This window comes from Bos indicus x Bos taurus, chromosome 9 (assembly GCF_003369695.1).
Source record: "Bos indicus x Bos taurus breed Angus x Brahman F1 hybrid chromosome 9, Bos_hybrid_MaternalHap_v2.0, whole genome shotgun sequence".
NCBI lineage: Eukaryota > Metazoa > Chordata > Mammalia > Artiodactyla > Bovidae > Bos > Bos indicus x Bos taurus.
In genome coordinates this window covers 21,809,465-21,831,995 of record NC_040084.1, presented here as the reverse complement: position 1 = coordinate 21,831,995, position 22,531 = coordinate 21,809,465, and the positions used below count along the sequence as shown (strand labels likewise).

Sequence of the window (22,531 nt, the reverse complement as noted above, 5' to 3'; positions counted from 1 at the left end):
CATTTCAGGAACCCTTAGGGTCCATTACCAGACAACCCCAATTGTCCACTGCATCATTCAAAGAACACTCAGAATTTCTTGGAGAAATCTGATGATGGTTGAATAACTCTGATATAGTAGAAATGGTGTAAGTGTGTGCAGGTTAAATCAATCTCACAAAAAAACAAATCTTCCAAATCCTCTTAAAAACTTAGTATAAATAAAAGGCAGATTAAAAAATATTTATAGGGAATGATGACACCTAATTTACTTAAATCTTGTTGTTCATGGGAATATGTGCTTTCTAGGGAGAAGATAATGGTATAAATATATGATCTAATACAAATAAATATATGGTATGGAGTTATAAGTGAAAGTGTTAGCAGCTCAGCTATGTCTGACTTTTTGTGACCCCATGGACTATAGACCGCCGGGCTCCTTTGTCCATGGGATTCTCCAGGCAACAATACTCAAGTGGGTTGCCATTCCCTTCTCCAGGGGATCTTCCCAATCCAGGGATGGAACCTGGGTCTCCTGCATTGGCAGGCAGATTCTTTACCATCTGAGGCACCAACAGGAATCTTATTAAAATACACACTGGGATTTGTCATTATGCTCTTTTACAATTGGATTTTAAATGCTTTAAACTCAGCAATGCTAAGTGGTTAAGGGAAAAGTTTTCCAAGTGGTACCTCCTCCACATTCATATTTCTACTCAGCAGGGCAAGTTGGGGGAAACGGTTTGTATTTACAAAGGAAGATTCCATCAGATGGAGCAGCTGTTAATTCTTGCCTCTTTTGGGGAGGGTGTTGCTTCTGGGTGTCTAAGGTGTAAATTTGGGAGCTCTTTAACCATAACCTCAGAGCTGATTTCTAAGGTAACTAGAATCCAAAACACAGATGGTTTTATAAGTCAGAATTAGCACCTTGAATTGTTCCTGGAAGCACAGAGGAGGCTCCGCCCTTCTGGAGCCCAGTCACCCTGTGGCCAGTTTCCTGCCCAGCTGCCACTCCAGGATAATTGCCACATTCACACCAGTTCAAGTTTCCCTCTGGTGGCCTTCTGTGATTATGAGAGTGCCCACATGGAAGGCACACAGTTATAATCCAACTGAGAGGCTTGACTGCAAGACATCAAGGTGGTCCTTAGAAGCCAGTTGATTTTTCTGCAGCCAGATGAGACCAGACCACCACTGACAGCTCCATTCTCATGATTCTGGTTTCTTTCTGGAAAGGTGGAGCGTTCACATAGCCCATGGCACACTCAAGTTCTCTTTAGAGCAAATGTAACCCAAGTCAACTTGACTGGCTCTGATAAGGTCACTGATTGGGCTGCAGAGTAAAGGTCAGAAGCAGCAGGGCAAGGTGACAGGGAGGAGCAGGAGTTGTTTTGAAACTCCTGGGGTTGTCATGCTGACAGTTTCTTGTTCATTTTGTTCTAACCACACTGCTCAGCATATGGGACCTTCGTTCCTGACCAGGGATCAAATCTGCGTCCCTGCAGTGGAAGCTCAGAGTCTTAGCCACCGGACCGCCTCTAAAGTCCCTTGACAACTTTTAAGGGAAGGAAAAGGGTCACTAACAGACTGACACATGGGTAAGTTAAAGAGCCTTGGGCAAAAACAGTTTCAATATTTAGTCGGTTTTTTCCCCGGTAATTAGATACTCCCTGTGTGTATGTGTGTGAATGCTACTAATCCAAGTAGCAAAACGGGTTAACAGACATTGCACATTTATCTTCATCTCTTACATGAGAAAATAGGAGGGGAACACAAAGGAAAGAGTTTCGAGGAAGCGAGTTTGGCAGGGCCATATTCATGCTTAAGAATTGATTAACACAAGATCCTGTTTTCAGTTTAGTCTGCAGCTACTTGGAAAACTTTCAAAATGATCAAGTGATATAAAAGAAATACTTTGCTGCATTCTCTTGGCCACAGATCTCAAATTCGTGTGATAGGCCAACCTTAAAAATCTTACTCATCCTTGAAGGATTTCCCAATGTTATCTTGAATCCCAAATTCAAAGAAATCATCATTAGCACCTTAGTTTGGTGGGGTAGCTGCTGTCAATGTTGTGTGCCAAGTATAATCAGTGAGTTCATTAGCTGAACCACGAATACATGGTAATAACCATGTTCTTAAGATTCAAAAATTGAAAGAAGATAAGGGATTTACTGTAAAGCCTTGGTCATTTTCCTATGAAAGCAGAGCCAAAAAGCCACTTTTCTAGGAGAAAAAAAGAAAAAAAAACTTTGGAACTTAAATGTTTTGGCAGTATTTAGTCTTTCTCTGATTTCCTTCATTAGAGAAACTCTGTCACATGGCACTTTCTGTATATTGTTATGTTGTTTCTTGGGCATTTGCACACACCCTTAGCTTTCAATGGGCTTACTCAATAATTAGGTCTTTGGGGATAGCCAGACAGGAAGAGGGATAATCATGAAGAAAGTCTTGTACACAAAATTGCTAAGATAATTTCACTTCTGACATGACCAAACCCACATAAGATGAAGTCATTTGCGTGCTTCCCAGGACATATATTTTCCATGATCCTTACCACTGACTCATTGTGTTTAGTCATAAACATTCTTTGAACCTCAATGTCCCCACCTGTAAAATAGGGATGAAGTATTGGTCACGTGGACAATAAGGAGCTGAAACTGATTTGAAAGGACTTTGCTCTTGTAGGGGCAAAGTCACACACTTGTGTTGTTTTATTAACACAATGTTCTATTACAAAGGAATTTAGTCAATCTAACTCTCTCTGGAATGTTTTCAGAGCTACTCTGGTGTGACAAGCATAGTATATATTCCATTTATGTTCCAGGAAAATCGTGTGTCTCTTCTTTTTTAACATGTTGTAAAATTCTTATGTCATGTTACAAACTGGTTTCTTTTTACTTTTGTGATTCTGCCATTTTCTAGTGGAATAGTTGCTATTTTAGTAATCCTCATGTTAAAACTACATCATTGAAATGGAAACTTCCATTTGGCACTCTGGCATTTAGACTTCTCTTTACTCTGATTTTTTCCTTCCTCCATAGTCCTTTCTCTCTTTCAATGTGCTTTATAACTGATTTATGGTTACATGAATTGTTCTTTGGATCCTGTGACTGTGTGCATGCTCAGTCATGTCTGCCTCTTTGTGACCCCATGGACTGTGCCCTGCAAGGTGCCTCTGTCCATGAAATTTTTCAGGCAAGAATACTGGAGTGGGTTGCCATTTCCTACTCCAGGGGATCTTCCCAACCCAGGGATTGAACCCATGTCTCCTGCGTCTCCTGCATTGGCAGGTGGATTCTTTACCACTGAGCCACCTGGGAAGCCTCTTCTTGGATCTTACCTGACCAGAATAAAATCTCTGAGTTCACACATTTCTATCTTGTTCAGTGAAACATCCTCAGTGTCTCAAACATCCCCATCACAGAGTATTTGTGAAATAATTCCACTGGATAAGTGAAGTTCCTGTATGGATTTCAGCTTCCACTCTGTTTCCACAGCTTAGAGTTGAAATCTGACTCAGACTTTCAAACTGATCTGGCCCTGAATCCATCCACTAACCTATACTTCCTTCCTTCTTTTCTTCCTTCCATCTGCCAGCTCTCAGCTTCCAGTCTGCCTAGGCTCTAACTCTTCCCATTGCCACCTGAAACTTGGTTTTTTACACTTTCTTCTCGCTATTAGCTATGGTTCTTTGACCTAATACTGCCATAATGTGGTGAAGCATTAATCTGTAGAAGGATAGAGGTACACCAGTAAGTATCCCTTGGAGAAGGGAATGGCGACCCACTCCAGTATTCTTGCCTGAATATCCCGCCAGTAAGTATCCCACGGACAGAGGAGCACGGAGTCAGACACGACTGAAGGACTAAGCACACACACACCAGTAAGCACAAGGTGGCTGCCAATGTTTCACACAAGGAACACAGGTGTGAGTGTTGGAACTGATGGTTCCCAGGACACTGCATCACAAAAGGCCCTTCTGGCATCTCCCCATCTTTCAGCAAGAATAGCACGCATCCTGAGAGTTGTTACGTGGACTTTTCAGCTTTCAATTCATTTCAGATGTGGCTTAAAGTAACATGTCATTCAGAGTTTGTTTGCCTGTAGGGTGATTCATTCATTGATCTCCTAAACAAACATATAGTAGGTAGGGGAGAAGACAGGAGAAAAAGGGAGGGAAGGAAGAAATGACAGAGGAAACAATTTTTACCCTAGGGCATCCATGTTGTGATTACCTCTCAAAAACTAGAAACAAGCAGTTTGGTTCCCTGTGTGAAAATTCAAACTGGTAAAACCATGAACTTGAGGTGAGTTCTGTGGCTTCTCTAAAGTATCTGGGGTTCTGTAGCTTGGTTGGTTGGTTGTTGCTTTCATTTAAAAGAAGATGATATTTATAAATGAGAGAGGGATTAGAATATGAATAACAAAATGAAGCTGATGATTCCTGTTTAAAATATTGAAAATTGGGGGTCAGAAAAGAATCAAATCATGAATCTTTTCTTCATACCTGTAAGAACCAGGCTGTAAATTTATTGCGTGTTGTATAGAGAGCCCAAAATAGTATGTGTGTGTATGTTTAAGACACTTCTCTGTGACTCATTCAACAAACATGATCATCTTCCAAGTGCAAGGCCCCGCGTCCAGTGCTACAGGAAGAACAGCAGGAGACAATGGCAGAACAATGAGAGCTCGTGGGACTTCTCTGGCGATCCAGTGGCTAAGGCGCCACACTCCCAATGCAGGTTCAATCCCTGATCAGGGAACTAGACCCCACATGCCTCAAATAAGAGTTCACATACCACAACTCAGACCCGGCCCAGACAAATAAATAAAAATAAATATAAAAAGAACAATGGGAGTTACTATTTCTATGGGCAAATATGCTGTGCCTGTTTCTTTCAAAAGTTATACTTGAGTCTCACAAAAATCTGCAACGTAGATATTATAATGTGTACTTTCCTTCCAAGTACGAGAAAACTGAAGATTAGAAAAGTTCAGTAATATTCCAAGCCAAACAGCTTACATGTATTCAATTCAATGTTTTGACAGTACCACATCCATGTTATTTTGACTAAGCCGCCTTCGAGGTACTCATAACCTGGAAGACATGATCTCTCTCATTTGCTCAACTTCTTTCTTTCTCTCTCTCTGTCTCACACACACACTCATCTAGGCTGTGATCTATATACATATCTAAAAGAGAGACAAATACTCTCACTTGAGCACCTAGATTCTGAGGGCTCCGGTGGCTGCCTGGTCATTTGCCGGCAGTTCATGCTGTAGTCTACGCACTCGAGGGCGTGAATGTACTGACAACTGTCCATGTACTTACTCCCTGTGCACCCACTAAGTGCAAGAGATACACACACTCCTAAAACCTAGTCCTGTCTTCAAGGAGATTAGTTGCGTATAAGAAATTTATATGTCAAAAAAGTGTTGTAGTATTGGCCAATTTCCCAGTTCTTTTGAAAATGTACCAGGTAGGAAAACAACATGCCACTTGCAACAGAATAAAGAAAACACAGATATTGATCAAAATGTTATAAACCTGGCTTAAAGGAAAGTGTGGCTTAAGTAGTGCAAAGAGGCTCATTTGAGAACTATAGACCGTTTTCTTTTCCTCTTCTCTTTCAAAACATTTCTTTCAGGCTCTTTCTCCCTCATAAAATTCATATTTTGCATCCTTTAGGAAAAAAAATATTTTTCAGAGCTTACAGGTGGCAGTAGAATGAAGGGTTATAGAAAATAACTAGTTTTAACTGCACATGGGACTTCCCTGGTTGTCCAGTGGTTTAAAATCCACCTTTCAATGAAAGGGATGTGAGTTTGACTCCTTGTTGGGGGACTTGGATCTTACATGCTGCAACCAAGCCCGTACTCTGCAACTACTGAGCCCATGCACCATGAGACCATGCACCACGACTGGAGAGAAGCCCCCATGCTGCCAAGAACTGACACAGCCAAATAAATAAATACATGTTTTTTTTTGGAAAAACACACACACACACACAGAGTTCATGGATCTTTGGAGAGAGTTCACTGCATGGCGACCCAAATCATGGATAGTGGTTATACTACAATCAGGTGACTCATTATAGCAAACTATTGGCTGCATGTTCTAAATTTAATGTAGCTGGGAGAATGTTTGGTACCCTGTTAAATAGTAAGAACAATCACATTTCATTTAAAGCAAAGCCAATTTAAGATATTTTATGATTTCAGGGATGTTAAAATGTGAAAAAAAGTACATCTTAGAATTCATAAAATAGGAATATATATTAGTCAAGGCTCTCCAGAGAAACAGAAAATCCAACAGGATGTGTTTGTGTCATTTATTTCCATCTATCTTTCTATCTATCTAATTTAGATTTTAAGAAATTGGCTCATACAATTGTAGAGACTTAGAAAGTCCAAAATCTTGAGTAGGCTGGCAGACTGCAGACCCAAGGTAGTTTCAGAAGTCACAGTTCAAGTTCAAAAGTGTTATTCTGGCAGAATCCCTTCACCCTCCAGCAAGGTCAGTCTTTTTCTAGTAAGGCCTTCAACTGACTGAATGAGGCCCACCACTGCCCACATTATGAAGAACAATCTGCTTTACTCAAAGTTTACTGAATTCCCTGTTAATTTCATCTAAAAATTACCTTCACAGAAACATCTAGGCTAAATGTTTGGCCAAATATATGGGCCCTGTGGCGTAACCAATGCCACATGAGTCACTGTGGCAGAGGGACATTAGGAGGAAGATTCTCTTTGTTGTGGGAAGTGTTAGCGCTGGAACTCACCCTGTCACGGCACAAAGACATGAGCAGAGCAGTGCTGGTTCTTCCTCTCAAGGCTTTTTTGTGGGTTGGGGTTCACCCTGTCTGATCTCTTCTGGGCCTTCCCTTCAAAAGGGAATCATCCATAATGCAATCAATTAAACCCACCCCATAGAGCAAACTTCTGGTGAGCTGCAAAGGGAAATAGCTCTGTCCTTTTCTCTATGTTACTAATGTTTACATTTCTGTTTTTCTAACTTGGACAGAAGCCAGACCCCTGGGATTTGGGAGTGAGGGGGATATGGGGGGAAAATCAAATGTTCTGCCAATATATGAAATATAATTTTTTTCCCTAAATTTTAGTTTAGCTCTTCTTTGTTGGGACTTGTGCCAGTGGTCAGAAAGAGGAGGAAGAGAGAAAAAGTATGGTCTCCACACTGCCCCCATCCACCACAATCAGACCACATTTCACTCCTACCCACCTTTAACTCTTCTCACCACTGGTTTCCCGTCCAAACACCCCGGAACCCACTGCTCTTATATTCTCTAGAATGTTCCCAGGCCTGTCTCTGCCAGCAGTTATCCCCTGTTAAATATTACCATGATCAGTTTCTTCCCTCCTCCTGCTTGCACAATCCTGGAACCAGTGACTCACTCTTGCTTTATTGTAAGTATTTACATTTTGGTTAAAATCATGGACCTTGGAGCCGTGGAATCTCTTCTTCGCCACTTGTGTGACACTCGCATCTGTTCCCTCACCTATAAAACTGGGATAATGACAGTATTTACGTCACAGGTGAGTTGGGAAGAGCAAATGAGAGCAGCAGATGGAAAGCTCTCAGGACAGTGCCTAGCAAGGCATGAGCCCTCAGCAGTCGTTAAATATTACATTGCCATTTGTCTGACGTGGTTTCTCCATGTGATCATAATGCCTAGTGTTTGCAGATGGGCTGGGTACACAAAATACAAAGATAAAGCAGGAGGATTCTTGCCTTTGACCCACTCTTGGGATAACTGTAGGGATTCTATGATATGCTTCTGTGGGTTTCCGTCTCAGTTAAACCATCTTCAGATGGTTTATCTCAGCTCTGTGGGATTGAAATAAACTCTCCATGTGGTGAGATTAGAAAAATGAGTGAAGTGATGATCCTGGTAGCTTCTTGTTTAGTGTGACCCAAAGATGGGATTTGTCTGCCCCAGGGATTTGGGTTTCAGTTTTGTTTTTAGTGAAGTAGCGTGCCTTCTCCATTCACTCCCTATTGTTTTATAATATTGTTTTATAACATGTGACATCATGTCACACATTCATACATGCTTACCTGTTCGATCATCCCATTGTACTTGAACTTGTGATCCCTGCTTTCCGTTATAAGAAGATGGAAAGCAGAGATTGGTGAAGTGTTCCTCACTCTTAAAAACATAAAAGACATGATTAGAAACAAATACCATCATTAAAAAAAAAAAAAATCCTGTCTAGGAAATGAGGTAAGAAGCGAAAATCTGATTCTCTGATAACTCTGAAGAAACATTCTCAAATTTGCATTCATGGTGCTAATTGAAGGGGCCATAGAAAGTCCAAGGAAATCTAGGGTAAAAGCAATGGGAATCCTTTGAGAGCAGGAGTCAGAGTTTCATCTCATCCTCATTGAGGGGGTCCATCAGAGTGCTGTGGGGAGCCCCCTGGAGTGTCTCCCAGGTGTTCAGGCACAGAATCTATCAGCTACACCATAGCTTGTGCCATTTCCTACTCCGCGACCCCGGTTCCCCTAAGCAAAGTCCCGAGACTAGCAAAGCTGCATGAAGCTGCCTCCCCAAGGCCTTCGGACTGCCCTTTCAACACCAATCCCATCGTCTCATCCTAATACTGTACTGAGGATTATAATCAGCTGGTTGTTGTTTTTGTTAAGTAAGTCATGTCTGACTCTTTGTGACCCCACGGCCTGCAGCACGCCAGGCTTCCCTGTCCTTCACTATCTCCCGGAGTTTTCTCAAATTCATGTCCATTGAGTCATTGAGGTCATCCAACCATCTCATCCTCTGCTGCCCCCTTCTCCTCTTGCTCTCAATCTTTCCTAGCATCAGGGTCTTTAATTGTGCTAAATTTTTGCTAATGAAGCTTCTGCTTCATTAGGACCAGGGAAGGTCCTCAGACTCTGCATTTCTAACAAACTCTCAGGTGGGAATTCCAGTCTGAGGACTACCCTCTGGGCAGCAAGGCCCTCAATCATGTTCCCTTTGGGTTTGGTTTATGTACGTTTTTCTCCCTCTAGAATGCAAGATACCTGGAGGGCAGAAACTAGGACTCATAACTATGTATCTCTTCCAGCATCTAGCATGATAACTTGTGCAAATATAGAATCCCAAGAATACTGGTTACAGTGGTTAAATTAAAATAACAAAAAGGTAAACCCCAAATACAGAAAGAAAAGGGGAAGAAAATATTTATTAGAAAGTAAAAATGGAAAACTTGCGAATAGACTATGACATTCCAAATGAATCAATTTTGCTGAGTAAAAGAAATGATTTTACAATGTTTGAATGCACTGTCTTGAGAAAATGATATTGGATTGGCCAAAAAGTTCATTCCAGTTTCTTCCTGGTAGATGGAAAAACCCAAATGAACTTTTTGGCCAACCCAGTACAACAGCCAGGGAAATATTTAGGGAATAGCAGAGATGACGATTTTCTTATGAGACTGACAAGTGACACCTCTTGAAGGAATTTCCTCTTTCAAATTTCAAAGAGGTATATTTCACTGCACACATGAAAATGGCTACATTCGTTTCTAAGGGCTGTGTATGGGTAGGCATCATATAATACCTTCACAATTTATTTAGCATAGGGCTTTGTCTTTAAGCGAGTATGAAAAATTCCTCAGCACTGCTGTCCTTCTTAAGCATAAATCTATAAAGTAGGTCTTGGTGAATCACATCTTGGAGCATAAGAAAATAATACAGTAAAAAAGACAGTAATACGTAGAGCTGACCCTTGTTGATATGTGAAATAAATATCTTGCCAAACAGTAACAAGGTTTCCAGTGAAAAATGCTATGTTGAAATGGTTGTGAATTTTAAGCTTGTACAGATTCTGGTTTTTAAGCATAAAAACACACATTCCATCCCGTGGTCTTCTAGTGATAAACACTTCTGAGGTCACCACTTTTGTTCAGTGGGTAGAACTATTTCTCAACATGTGCTAGTCTAGATTTGAGTTGTTTACATTTTTTCCTACACTGCTTTCTTCCATTTTCTGTAGCACAGAAAATGAAGTATAATATTCATTTGTTTTTGCTACAGCAGACATGTCCTTCCAATCGAGCTCTCTCCACGGGCACCACTGACAGAGAAGCAAAATCAAGGCCTTCCTTCACCTTATGGCTCCCATATGGAGATTGTTCAGTCTATCTCATCTACTCAAAGCATATCTGATGAGTAGTCAACCTCCCTCCTTGACAGTTTATTACTGATCTCTGTAAATTGGAGGCTATAAATCTGACAGCAGCATTACAACCTCTGAATTGAATGTATAATTTAATTTGTAAACTCATGTTCTCCATTTCGAGAACTGTAATAAAACCGAGTGTGTGCTGATTTTCTAACATGGATTTGTTGTTCCGTTAGTTTGAGAGTCGACATGGCTTGCCTCTTTGACATGTGAATTCTTAAACCCTGGTTTCTTTAGTAGCTCTCGTCTCTTTCTCCTATTCTTTTTAGTGAGGAATGGCTCTGAAGTTTCTTATTTCAAATTACATGAAACGTTGATTAATCTCATAGATTTATTTAAGTACTTTTGTTATTATATATTTTTAAAAGACTCTGAGCGGCAGAAGGGCAGAATTCTGTAATTAATCAGGATTGCCTAGCTCTGTTACTCCAGTGGCGGTGAATTGGTTCCCAGTAGGAGAGTTAATAGAAAAACATTCAATTTCAAAATGGCCTGGATGCATCAAAGGGATTAAGCTGTAATGCTTTTAATCCCTGTAACTCAAACAAAGAGAAAATTTCCCTGAGCAATGAACTGCATAATGTATTTGTGGGCCAGAGAATGATCAGAGTGGAGCATCGGCTAAGCAGTCAGCCCTGTAGCCCAGGATCTCACTGGGCACAGCTAGAGTTACAGCCCAGGGGATTTAGATGTTTGCTTTTAAACTTAGAGTACTGTTACTTTAAAAGCAAAATGTTTTGCTTTTAAACTTTTAAAATGGGTACCATTTTGGAAAGTTCTAGTCTCTGGAGCTCCCAAGCTCTCAAAGACTGTACCAATAAACCTTCAGGTTAAATCTCCAAGTCAGGAATGGCAATTACTTGGCACACCTGGTGCACTTCCCTCACTTCCAAGGCCCATGATGACAGGCCTGGCTTTTTCACTTCCTGTCAAGACTACCTCTGAATTGCTTTCTATCTGTATCCCTCTTCCAGGTCTTTTAATTTGCTTGATCAAATTTCTCACAGTTCCCAAACATCTGCTGGACTATGTCAAAGAGCATATAAGTACAACTCAAAAAATATATTTTCTTCAAATAACCTGTGTTTATTTGGACTCTTCTGGGTAGTGTTATTTTAATGAAGGTTTTTATCTTGAGAAAATTATAGATTCACATGCAGTGGCGAGAAATAATATTAATACGTAGACATCCATGTGCCCATTTCCTAGTTTCTCCCAAAGGCAGCCTCTTGCAGAACTAGAGAACAATATCACAGCCAAGAAGTTGACAGTGACACGGTCAAGATACAGAATCTGCCCATCATTACAAGGATCTCTCCTGTCGCCCTTGAGAGTCCCACCAACTTCTCACCTGTCCCCATCTTTCCTTTAAACCTCTGGGAACCACAGACCTGTTTTCTATTTCTATAATTTTGTCATTTCAAGGGTGTTATACAAATGGAATCATGAAATATGCAACTTTTTTTTTTTTTTTTTCCTGACTATCTTTTCCCACAGAGCATAATTCTCTGGAGATTCATCCAAGTTGTTTTGCAGAGCAATAGCTTGTTTTATTGCTTCATGGTATGGATATACTTTTGTTTCTTTAATCATTCATCTGCTGAAGGACTTCTGGGTTGTTTCCTGTTTGGAGCTTTCACAAACAAAGCTGCTATAAAAATTTGTGTATAGGTTTTTGCAAACATGCCTTTTTTCTCTGTGAAAAAAAAAAAAAATGTACCCAGAGTACAACATGGTAGTTGCAAGGCTTAATTTTTTAAAGAAAACTCCAAGCTTTTGCAGAGCGGTTGTAAGATTTTACATTCAGAGCAGCCATGAAAGAGACCCAGTTTCTCTGAATTCTCGCCAGCATTTGATATTGTCACTATTTTTTATTTTTGTTATTCCCATAGCTGTGAACTGATATCTTACTGTGGTTTTAATTTGTATTTCCCTAATGGCTGATGACATTAAAAAGCTTTTTTCATGTACTTACTTGCCATGTGTATATTCTCCTTGATAAAATATCTCTTCATGTCTTCTGCCCATTTTTAAATCGGATCATTTGGATTTTTGTGGCTGAATTTTAAGAGTTGTTATATATTTTAGATACTGGTCCTGTGTCAGATACGTGGTTTGCAAGTAGTTCCTCCCAGTCTGTAGCTTGTCTTTTCATCCTTTTCACAGAGTCTTGTGTGGACCAAAAGTTTTTAATTTTGAGAAGTACACATTAACAATTTAAAAAAATAGATTGCTTGGTGTCAAATCTAAGAACTCTTTCCTGAGCCCTAAATCCTGAAGAATTTCTCCTGGTCATTTGTGTTTTTTATTTTTATTTTTTTCTAAAATTTTTATAGGTTCATGTTTATGCTTAAGGGTGTGATCTCATTTTGTTTGATTTTTGTATGAGGTGTAAGACTCAGGACTAAGTCCCCCCTCCTCTGCTTTCTTCCTCCCTCCCCTACCCCAACTATCTCTTTTTCTTTCTCTCTTTCTTTCTACCTCTGCTGTGCTATGTCCAGTTGTTCAGTTGTGTCTGACTCTTTGCGACACCACGGACTGTAGCCCACCAGGCTCCTCTGTCTACAGAATTTTCCAGACAAGAATACTGGAGTGGGTTGCCATGTCCTTCTCCAGGGGATCTTTCTGACTCAGGGGTCAAACTTATGTCTCTTCCATCTCCTGCATTGGCAGGCGGGTTCTTTACCAATGAGTTACCTGGAAAGCCCTTCTTTCCACCTATGGATTCTCAATTACTTCAATTGGAAAAACTACTATTCATCTATTGATTGATTTTGTGTCTTTGTCAAAAATCAATTTGGTGTATTTGTGAGGGTCTATTTCTGGGTTCTGTTCTAATGATCTGTGTATCTGTCTCTGTATAAATACCACAGGATTGATTAGTTATGTAATTAAGTCTTGCAAATGGCTAGACTGGTTCCTCCTACTTTATTCTTCTCTTTCAAAATCATTCCTGTTCCTTTGCCTGTCCACATAAATTTTAAAATTGTTTTGTCTAAATTTACAAAAGAGTGTTGCTAGAATTTTGCTAGGGATGATATTAATCTTGTATATCAGTTTTGGAGAGCATTAACATCTTAATTACATTTAGTTTTCTAATCCATCAACATGGTATATCACCTCATTTATTTAAAGTTTTGATTTCTTTCATCAGCATTGTGTAGTTTTTAGTACATAAATCCTATACATGGATTGCTGGATTTATACCTGAGTATTTCATTTTTCGAGAAATTGTAAATCGTACTGTGTTTTTAACTTAGGGATCCATGTGTTCTTTCTGCGTGCTAAGAACTTCAGTTTTGTCCAACTCTTTGTGAACCTGTAGCCACATGAACTGTAGCCTGCCAGGATCCTCTGTCCATGGGATTCTCCAAGCAATACTGGAGTGGGTTGCCATGCCTTCCTCCAGGGAATTTTCTCGACCCAGGGATCAAACTCGTGTCTCCTGCAGCTCCTGCATTGCAGCCAGATTCTTTACTGCAGAGCCACTGGGGAAGCCCATGTGTTCTTTACCAGTAGACAGAAATAAAATTGATTTTTGTATGTTTGCCTTGTATCTTGTGACCTTGTTAGATTCAGTAGTTCTTGTAGTGTTTTGGGTGGATGTTACTTCTTTTTCTCGATATATATACATTTTATTTCTCCCTCTTGCCTTATTGCATTGACTAGAACTTCCAGCACTATGTTGAATAAGAGTAGTGAGAGTGGACATTCTTGCCTTGTTACTTATATTAGGGGAAAAGCATTCAGTCTTTTGCCATTAGCTATAGGTATTTTGTAGATGCTTTTATCAATCTGCTTCCCCTGTAGCCCAGCAATAAAGCATCTGCCTACAATGCAGGAGACACAGGAGACTCGGGTCTGATCCCTGGGCTGGGAAGATTCCCCTGGAGTAAGAAATGGCAACCTACTCCAGTATTCTTGCCTGGAGAATCCCATGGACAGAGGAGCCTGGCGGGCTACAGTCCACGGAGTCGAAAGGAGTCAGACACACTGAACACTCATGCAGGGTCTTATCAAACTGAGGAAGCGCTCTTCTACTTCTGTTTTTATGAGTTTTTTAAAAACATTAGGAATAGGTATTATATTTTGCTTTTTTATGCATCAGTTGATACGATCATATGATCTTTCTTCTTTGGCCTCTTAATATGGGAGAGTACAGTGATAGTTTTTGAATATTAATAAGACTTGCATCTGTGGAATATATCTGAATTATAGGGTGTAATTCTTTCTGTATGTTGTTGAATTCTATTTGCTAATATTTTGTTAAGTATTTTTGCACCTATATTCACTAGCGACATTAGTCTGCAGGGCTTTTTTTTTTGGGGGGGGGTACTGTTTTGTATGGTTTTTGGTATGAAGGTTACATTAGTTTCATAAATTGAATTGTGAAGTATTTCCTTCTTTTTCATTTTCTGCAAGAGATTGTGTAGAATTTCATTTTGATTCACATATTATATAGATATACATATTCTTGGAAGAATTCTCCAATGAACATACCTACATCTAGGCATGGGGATTTCCTTTTTAGGTAGTTTTAAAATTATGAATCCAGTTTCCTCTGTCTTTTAATTGGTGTATTTATATTCTATTTAATATAATTATTAATGAATATATTTAATATAATTATTGATATGTTAGAACTTAAGTCTGCCATCTCATTTTTTTTTGGTTTTCTGTATGTTCTTTCAATTTTTCATTTCTCTGTCTTTTTCTTGGACTTTGGTGTATTCACTGAACATTTTTTTAGAATTCCACTTTTATTCTAAATAAAATGGGACTTTATTTTACTTAATTAAAAAAAAACCCATTTCATAGAACTTAAAAAAATCTTTTCATATAATTCAAGGTGTTATATTATATATGTATAACATTATAGCCTGCTAATACTGTCATTTTACCAGTTTGGGTAAAATATAAAACTCTTTCCTCTATAATTGTCTTAAATATTTCCTTTACATTCATTTAGAAGTATAGCATACAGTGTTAAAACTTATGCATTGGCCATGGAACTAATTTAGAAAATTCAAAAAGAAAAAGTGTATTTTTTAATTTGTATTTCTGCTCATTGTACTCTTCCCTCCTTTCTGATGTTCTTTCTAAGGTGTAAGCTTCTTTCTTCTATTATTTCCTTTCTTCTCAGACAAATTTACTTAGCTATACTTTTAGGATGTCTGCTGATAACAAACTCTGTTTTCCTTTATCTGAGAATGTCTACTTCTTCTTTATTCCTGAAGGTTATTTTTCCCTGGGCATAGGATTCAAGGTTGACAATTATTTTCATTCAGCACTTCAAAAATATTGTGTCACTTAAAGTTTAATTATGATGTGTTTTAGGGTGGATTCTTTCACTTTATTCTGTTTATGGTTTGTTAAGCTTCTTGAATCTGCTAGTTTATGTCCCCTGTCAAATTTGGGAACTTGTCACCCACTTGGAGTACTTTTGCAGCACCACCCTCTTCCTTCTCCCATTCCAGGATTCTAATGACATAAATGTTGGATATATATATATATATATATTTATAGTTTCATCGGCCCCTGAATCTCTTTTGTGGTTTATTTTTTGTTGTTGTTGGGGGGGTTGTTTGGTTTTTTGTTTGTTTATTTTTGTCTTTCTAAAGGATATTTTCCCTTGGTTGGTCATATTGGGTGATTTCTATTATTCTATCTTCTTGTTCATTGGTTCTTTCCTCTGTCCCCTCCATTTTTCTGTTGAGCACATCTACTGAACTTATTAATTTCAATTATTATATATTTTTTCAATTCTAAAATTTACATTTGGTTCTTTTTTGTATCTCATTTCTTTGCTGAGACTTTCTGTGTCTTTGCTGAGGCTTTCTAATTTTTCATTTGTTTCAAGCATATTTGTAATTGCTAATTGCATTTTTATCACAGTTGCTTTAAAATCTTTGTCAGGTACTTCCAACATCTCTGTTTTCTTGATGTTGTTAGCCACTAATTTTTCAAAATTTAGTTTGAGATCTTTTTGGTTATTGATATGTTGTGTAGTTTTTGTTTGAGCTTCCCAGTTGGCTCAGTGATAAAGAATCTGCCTGCAATGTAGAAACTCAGGTTCGATCCCTGGATTGAGGAGATCCCCTGGAGAAGGAAATGGCAACCCACTCCAGTATTGTTGCCCAGGAAATCCCATGGACAGAGGAGCCTGGCAGGCTACAGTCAGTGGGGTCGCAAGAGTCAAATATGACTTAGCAACTAAACTACTACCTAGCTGAGCTATTTCAAACCCTGAAAGATGATGCTGTGAAGGTGCTGCACTCAATATGTCAGCAAATTTGGAAAACTCAGCAGTGGCTACAGGACTGGTAAAGGTCAGTTTTCATTCCATACCAAAGAAAGGCAATGCCAAAGAATGCTCAAACTACCGCACAATTGCACTCATCTCACACACTAGTAAAGTAATGCTCAAAATTCTCCAAGCCAGGCTTCAGCAATATGTGAACCATGAACTTCCAGATGTTCAAGCTGGTTTTAGAAAAGGCAGAGGAACCAGAGATCAAACTGCCAACATCCACTGGATCATTGAAAAAGCAAGAGAATTCCAGAAAAACATCTATTTCTACTTTATTGACTATGCCAAAGCCTTTGACTGTGTGGATCACAATAAATTGTGGAAAATTCTGAAAGAGATGGGAATACCAGACCACCTGACCTGCTTCTTTAGAAACCTGTATACATGTCAGGAAGCAACACTTAGAACTGGACATGGAACAACAGACTGGTTCCAAATAGGAAAAGCAGTACATCAAGGCTGTATATTGTCACCCTGCTTATTTAACTAATATGCAGAGTACATCATGAGAAATGCTGGGCTGGAAGAAGCACAAGCTGGAATCAAGACTGCTGGGAGAAATATCAATCATCTCAGATACGCAGATGACACCACCCTTATGGCAAAAGTGAAGAAGAACTAAAGAGCTTCTGGATGAAAGTGAAAGAAGAGAGTGAAAAAGTTGGCTTAATGCTCAACATTCAGAAAACAAAGATCATGGCATCCCGTCCCACCACTTCATGGGAAATAGATGGGGAAACAGTGGAAACAGTGTCAGACTTTATTTTTCTGCACTCCAAAATCACTGCAGATGGTGATTGCAGCCATGAAATTAAAAGATGCTTGCTCCTTGGAAGGAAAGTTATGACCAACCTAGACAGCATATTAAAAAGCAGAGACATTACTTTGCTAGCAAAGGTCCATCTAGTCAAGGCTATGGTTTTTCCAGTAGTCATGTATGGATGTGAGAGTTGGACTGTGAAGAAAGCTGAGTGCCGAATAATTGATGCTTTTGAACTGTGGTGTTGGAAAAGACTCTTGAGAGTCCCTTGGACTGCAAGGAGATCCAACCAGTCCATTCTAAAGGAGATCAGTCGTGGGTGTTCATTGGAGGGACTGATGTTGAAGCTGAAACTCCAATACTTTGGCCACCTGATTCGGAGAGCTGACTTATTTGAAAAGACCCTGATGCTGGGAAAGATTGAGGGCAAGAGGAGAAGGGGACGACAGAGGATAAGATGGTTGGATGGCATCACCAACTCAAAGGACATGGGTTTGGGTGGACTCCGGGAGTTGGTGATAGACAGGGAAGCCTGGCGTGCTGCAGTTCATGGGGTCGCAAAGAGTCGGAGATGACTGAGTGACTGAACTGAACTACAGGTTGAGTACTTTTTTACTGGAACTTGGACATTTTTGGAATTATGTTGTGAGACTCTGGATCTTACAGAGTCATTTAATTTTAGGTGGTTTTGTTTAAGTGTTTCTTTTCTTTTGTGACACTACTCCAGCAGGGAATCTTGCTTTGTTGCATTATGTGAAGGTATAAGTCCAGGTTTCCCACTGGTCCTTTCTTGAACTTGGGGAGAAGGAGGCTGCTCCTTGTTACTTCTGGATGGAGATGGGAGTTTTAGCTTCCCATGTGTTTTCCAGTGACAATTCCATGTATTGTTAACCCCTGGTGGCTTTGTTACCCCTGGAAAGATCTGAGTCTCCATGAAGGCTCCTCTGATACTACCCCACTGGAAATGGGAGTCCTTCATTCTTCCAGGTGAGAGAGGCAGTCCACACTTCCCACATGGTCTCCATGGACACTGTATGGGCTGAATGGCTTATTACTGCCAGGTGAGGATGAAAACTCCAGTTCCATATTGAGCCTTCTCTGACAACATCCTGGTGAGGGTGTTGAGGTGCCTTGTTACAGCTTCTTGAGATCGGAAGCCTAGGCTCCACTTAGCTTTTATTGGCATGCGTAGGTGGTACTGCAGGTTTTTTTCTGATGTTTGGCTGGAAAAGAGCAGATGTGTAAATGCTTTCTTTCTTTATAACTTCTTTCCTTCCTTCCTTTCTTCTCTTTTATGATCCTTCGACTAGAGACAGAGAGAAAACTCAGGGGGCTGTTTTATCTGAACCCACATGTACTTCAGGATTGTTGAGTTTTCCAGCTTTCAGTCTGGGATATAGGATGCAGAAAGAAAATCCAGAGAACTCACTGCTGTGTTAATCCTTGTGTGCTAATTTCCACTGCCAATCTGCCATCTTCTCTTTACCTTTCAGAGATTGCTTATGGTTGTTTTGTATGTAATATCCATGGTTTTTAGTTGTTCTCAGTTGGAGGAATGGGAGAAAGACATGTATACTCCATGTTCCCAGAAGCAGATATCCAGGTCTATCTTTTTATTCACTCGAAAAGTTTAGAAAATATCCTGGGGTGTTTTCAAGCAAAGTAATTATTAGGTGTAGAATCTGAGAATGTTTAAAATGCCCAGAAGCCATAGACAAAATTTGAAAATAATCCATTTTTCACAATCGCATCAAGAAAGTTACTGCTGTTAGAAAACTGGAACATCCAGCTTCCCCCTGGAAACAAAAGTTGTACCATCACTCCTTGCATGCCAGTCATCTGCACACTTGTTCACTGATTCCGAGACACCTCCTAGATACTGACTAGATTTTTTTGTCCTGGTTTTTGCAGAGACCCACTGTGTATTGAGACACTCCAATACTTTCTCTGGCTCATAGCACTGATGGCTATAATAAAACTATTTACACAAAGTTGTTTATGACTTCTAATATTACTCCTCTGTAATATTTGCATTTTGAAAGAGAGATACCACAAAAAGAGCAATCTTCAGCAAATGAGTGGACCTTATTCAATAATATCCTTTCCAACAGCAGTATGTCAAATTTTCTGAGAAGGCAGAGAAAAAATTTACTAGAATTCTTCAAATTGAAAGCAACTGGTAACCACTTTATGACTTTATGTTAAGACTAGCCCTGTATAGTGCTGTGTGTATTTCCTACAGAGGTGAAATATTGGTAAATATCTTTACTTTCTATATACATTCATGAGGACTTTCTACAGGAAAAGTGTATATGTAAGGGTGTAAGTATGCTATACTCTGCTTGATCAAAAAAACCTGGTTTACAGCATAAGAAGAGATTAGTCTTATAGGGGATCATATTGGCCAGGCTCTCCCAGTTCTAAAGAGTTGCTTCTCCCCATGGAAGCTCAGCACAGTCATTAAGAGTGTGGTTCTAGGTTCGGGGAGGCCTGGTCACTGCCTTTTACTGGAGGAATTGTCTCAATGACTTTCTGAACCCCAGTTTTCTCATCTGTAAAGTAGACATAATATTATCTATCTCGTATAAGATAATTCATGTAAAGTGCATTGCAAATGTAGGTCCAGACACATGGCACAGACTCAGTATGTGTTAGGCACATGTGTACTCATGTGTGCTCAATCACTTCAGTTGTGTCTGACCCTTTGTGACACAGGCTCCTCTGTCCATGGGATTCTCCAGGCAAGAATACTGGAGTGGGTTGCCATGCCCTCCTCCAGGGAATTTACCAACCCAGGGATTGAACTCATGTCTCCTGTGTCTCCTGCATTGCAGGCAGATTCTTTACTCACTGAACCACCTGGGAAGTGTTAGGTATTAGGAATTAAAACCTTCAAATTAATAAGGTAGCCTCCCTTTAACAGGCACACGTGTAGTTCTGGGGACCTGCATCAATGTTGTATTTTCTTCTTGAAAAATTCTCTGTAGAAATGGGAGGCTAGGAATCTTAGGCGATGTCAAAGAAGCTTGTGATCCCATGAGGACCAAGTCCGCCTGCCTGTGTATCATTACATCTTAACTTCTCTGTAGACTGGACTGGAATATACACACCCTGTATATCTTTGAAACCTCTGAAACTTCCACAGATAAAACGTCTTGCATCTCTCTTCTAATCACATTGTCATTGCTTCAGGCCATTTCAAAATGAGAGGTGTGTACTGAGCATGAATCAAAACACATTGTGGGTTGACTTCCCTGGTGTTCCAGTGGTTAGGAATCCACCTTGCAATGCAGCGGATACAAGTCTGACCCCTGGTCAGGGAACTAAGATCTCACATGCTGAGGAGCAACTAAGCCCACCCACTACAATACTGAGCTCTCATGTCATAACTAGAGAGTCTGTGCATTGCAACAAAAGATCCTGCATGACTCAAAGAAGATCTTGCATGCCTCAAATAAGACCTGATATAGTCAAAGTAAGCAAATAAATAAACAAACAAAATAAAGAGATTGCTACTACTATCTTAAAATACACACACACACAACCAAACCCACAACACATGGAGGGTGGGCAGTGGAAAAGATGCCTGGATGGCAAGAATTTTCCTTGAATTGGTTATCTTACAAACACGAGCCAGTTTGCTAAAATGCTAGTCATGTTTGTAAGTAAAGCAAGTTTATTGCTTTAGCTACACCCTATGATTACAGGAAAAGGTATGCCTACCTTTTAATGTCTCCATTGCCAAATCCTTGATAGCAGATAAACTTTGACACGGTCTCAGCAACCCGAGTTAATCCAGGCTTCAACGGCAATAACACGGCTGTTTCATTCAAATCTAGAACTGCGATAAAAACAAAACAGAATTGAGCATGTGCAGGGCTCTGTAAGGCCTAAGAGTGAAGGCTGACTTACTGCATCGCCTCTGGACTTCAGGTTAATAGTGAGGAGTGCAGTGAGACCCATCTGTGGGAAGCCCTCCAACCACACTTAACCTGGCCTGAGTCTCTCAGGATTCATTAGGTGCCCAGGAACTTCCTGGTGTGCATTTTGTGACCTCAGATAGCTGAGCCCAGCATAGCATATGCTATTTCAAAGACACTAAAGAGCTGTTAAGTTGAATTTTTATGTAGTTGAGTTAAACGGAAGAGAAACCAAGGTTTAAAAGCTCAGTTCCTCTGGAAGAAGGGGAAACAAAGGGAATCAGCACTTTGAGGGAACTTAGCATTTACCAAGAGGAAGGAGCAATATTTTGTTGGCAGGATAACGTTTCGGCAAAGAACAGAGACAGACAAGGCAAATGTACTTGTCACTGTCCCAAACCTGGACCACTTAGTGAGAGAATTAACATGACTCCAGCAAGGTGATTCTTTTAGCCTTTGACTATTCGGCATTCAGTCATGTCTGACTCTTTGTGACCCCTTGGACTATAGCCTGCCAGGCTCCTCTGTCCATGGAATTCTCCAGGTAAGAATACTGGAGTGGGTTGCCATTCCCTTCACCAGGGAATCTTTTCAACCCAGGGATCTAAGCCAGGTCTCCTGCATTGCAGGTAGATACTTTACTGTCCAAATCACATCTTTACCCTTTGAAGGGAGAAGCAAGATACAGGAGGCAGAGCTGCGGAAGGAGGAAATGAGCCTTCATTGAGCACCTACTATATGGCCAACACCATTTACACAGATTCTCATTACATTTCTTCAGCACCTCTCAAGTCAAGATTTGAGGTGCTATGATATCCCATAGTACCCGCAGCCCTAAAAACATCAATGTCTACTAGAACAGTATGTTATTTTCTCAAAGAATATGCATTTTCATAGTAATCAAAGAGGTGAAGTAAAGGTGTGAGGCCACCAACTCTTACTGAGCAATGTCTCACCTATCTGTCTGCCTGTATATCTATCCATCTGTCATCTGTCTTTTCTTCTATCCACCCATCTATCTGTCATCTATTTATCTAGAGAGAAGCAGAGACAGAAGAGAGAGAGAACTCAAGGTGTTAGTGTCCTCAGTCAGTGGGGTTTAATGTCAATCCCTCACAATGGTGATCTTACCATCTTCCCCTGAGAATACCACCTGATGGAAAATGGTATGTGATGAAAAACAATTGTCATATATTGTACTAATTGGAAGTAGATGCTGATTATATGTACTTAACTTTATCTTCCTTTGTCATCCTGCCCACCTTTTTTCCTTTTCCTCGTCACATGCCCACAGTTATTTTTACAGAGTTTATGTGAGTATAGTCTAGCCTCCTTAGGCTATTCAAATGTCAAAAATA

The 22,531-nt window shown here is 39.9% G+C and overlaps 2 long non-coding RNA genes across 4 annotated transcripts in view; one reads left to right on the top strand and one right to left on the bottom strand.

Annotated features, from left to right (window-relative positions):
* Nucleotides 1-509: 509 nt before the first annotated feature.
* The window catches only part of LOC113898125, a 37,108-nt gene continuing 15,086 nt past the window's right edge, over nt 510-22,531 (top strand). For both annotated transcript variants that reach the window (XR_003512542.1, XR_003512541.1), the window contains exons 1-3: nt 510-1,576; nt 4,197-4,288; nt 4,607-7,535. This is a non-coding gene — a long non-coding RNA (uncharacterized LOC113898125). The remainder of the gene's footprint in view (nt 1,577-4,196; nt 4,289-4,606; nt 7,536-22,531) is intronic.
* Nucleotides 7,542-22,531, bottom strand: part of LOC113898126 — a 151,153-nt gene continuing 136,163 nt past the window's right edge. Inside the window, exons 4-5 of one of the 2 annotated variants that reach the window (XR_003512543.1) lie at nt 20,977-21,094; nt 7,542-8,149 (exon numbers count right to left, since the gene is read on the bottom strand). This is a non-coding gene — a long non-coding RNA (uncharacterized LOC113898126). The remainder of the gene's footprint in view (nt 8,150-20,976; nt 21,095-22,531) is intronic. The other variant, XR_003512544.1, reaches the window with a different exon arrangement.